Source organism: Gekko japonicus, unplaced genomic scaffold, assembly GCF_001447785.1.
Source record: "Gekko japonicus isolate JY-2015 unplaced genomic scaffold, Gekko_japonicus_V1.1 scaffold436, whole genome shotgun sequence".
Classification (NCBI taxonomy): domain Eukaryota; kingdom Metazoa; phylum Chordata; class Lepidosauria; order Squamata; family Gekkonidae; genus Gekko; species Gekko japonicus.
In genome coordinates this window covers 876,566-879,014 of record NW_015163619.1, presented here as the reverse complement: position 1 = coordinate 879,014, position 2,449 = coordinate 876,566, and positions in this window count along the sequence as shown.

The window sequence follows — 2,449 nt, the reverse complement described above, 5'->3', positions numbered from 1 at the left end:
AAATGGCTGAATTGGGTGGAAAGCCTGAGTTGGCTTCTGTGAGTAATACCATGACTTCATTGCCATGTCAATTCTGGGAAAGACCTCTGATTTAACACAGCTTTTGGATCATAGAACCATAGAGGTGGAAGAAACCTCCAGGGTGATGTAGTCCAATCCCCTGCACAATGCAGGAAATACACAAATACCTCCCCCTCCTCACCCCCAGTGACTGCTGTTCCACACCCAGAAGATGACAAAAACACTCCAGGATCTCCAGCCAAACCGGCCTGGAGAAAAATTGCTTCCTGACCCCAAAGTAGCGATCAGCATTTCCCTGGGCGTGTAAGAAAGGGCCACAAGAACTAATCTGCATTGCTGTCAGATGGCCATCTAGCCTCTGTTTGAAAACCTCCAAAGAAGGAGAGGAAACCTGTTCCACTGAGGAACTGCTCTGTCAGGAAGTTCTTCCTAATGTTTAGCTGAAAACTCTTCTGATTTAATTTCAACCCATTGGTTCTGATCTGACCTTCTGGGGCAACAGAAAACAACTCTGTACCATTCTTTATATGACAGTCCTTCAAGTACTTGAAGATAGTTTTGTCACCTCTCAGTTGTCTCCTCTCCAGGCTAAACATACCCAGCTCCTTCAACCTTTCCTCATAGGAGTTGGTCTCCAGACCCCTCACCACCTTCGTTGCCCTCCTCTGGACACATTCCAGCTTGACTATATCCTTCTTAAACTGTGGTGCCCAAAACTGAACACAATACTCTAGGTGACGTCTAACCAGAGCAGACTAAAGCGATACCATCACTTTGTGTGATCTGGACACTATACTTTTGTTGATACAGCACAAAATGGCATTTGCCTTTTTAGCTACCATATCACACTGCTGACTCATGTTCAGTGTATGGTCTACTAAGACCCCCAGATCCTTTTCACACATACTATTGCCAAGACAAGTCTCCCCCATCCTATAATTATGCATTTGATTTTTCCTACCAAAATGCAGAACTTTACATTTATCCCCATTGAAGTTAATTTTATTTGTTTTAGCCCAGTTTTCCAGCCTGTTAAGATTATCCTGTATCCTGACTCTGCCTTCTACTGTATTTGCTACCTTCCCAATTTAGTATCATCTGCAAATTTAGTAAGCATTCGCTCTGTTCCTTCACCCAAATTATTGATAAAGATGAACAAAACAGGTACCAGGACAGACCATTGAGGCACTCCACTTGTCACTCCAAGAGGATGAGGAACCATTCACAAGCACTCTTTGGATGTCATCTGTCAGTTACAGATCCACCTAACAGTCCTAGGATCCAAACCACATTTTACCAATTTGTCGACAAGAATATTATGTGGAACCTTATCAAAAGCCTTACTGAAATTAAGATAAACTATGTCTACAGCACTCCTTTGATCCAGTAAGGTAGTAACTTTTTCAAAAAAGAGAGCTAAGGTTAGTCTGACATACTTGTTCTTGAGAAACCTATGCTGGCTCTTAGTAATCACAGCCATCCTTGCTAAATGCTCAAGGACTATTTGATGATTTGTTCTAAAACTTTCCCAGGTATAGACGTCAAGCTGATGGGTCAGTAGTTACCCTGATCCTCCTTTTTCACATTTTCCTGCCTCCCGTCTTCTGGCACCTCACCTGTTCTCCAAGAATTCTAAGAAAATAATGGACAGAGGCTCGAAATTACATCCGCAAGTTCTTTTAGTACCCTTGGATGCAGTTCATCTGGCCCCGAGGACTTAGTTTCATTTAGAGAAGCTAGGTGTTTATGTACTACCCCTATGCCAATCCTAGGCTGCATTTCCCTTTCCTCATCATGTGTTCTGTTTTTGCCATGCTGAGCATTGTTTCCCTTGCAAGAGAAGACTGAGGAAAAGTAGGAAGTGAGCAGTTCTGTCCTCTCTTCATCACCTGTTACAATTTCACTTTCCTGTCCCCGCAATGGGCCTACCATGCCCTTGCTCTTTTTCTTACTTCGAACATAAGAAAAGAACCCTTTTTGTTGTTTTTAGCATCTCTCGCTAGGCTAAACTCATACTGAGCTTTAGCTTTCCTAAGTCTCTCTTTACAAGCACTGGCTATTTGTTTATGTTCATCCTTGGTTATAAGGCCCTCCTTCCACTTTCTAAATGAGTCTTTTATATTTCTCAAGGCTTTAGAAAGCTGTTTATGGAACCACCTTGGCTTCTTTAGGCTCCTCCCATTTTTCCTTCTCATAGGAATCTTTTGTGATTGTGCCTTCAGTATTTTGCTTTTAAGAAACTCTCATCCCTCTTGAACTCCCTTCTCCTTAAGCATTTCTGTCCATGGGATTCTACCCAGCATAACTTTAAGTTTGTCAAAATTTGCTTTCCTGAAGTCCTACCTATATGTCTGACTACATACAGCTTTTACTTACCCCAAGACTGTAAATTCCAAAATTACATGGTCACTACTACCCAGGGTGCCCA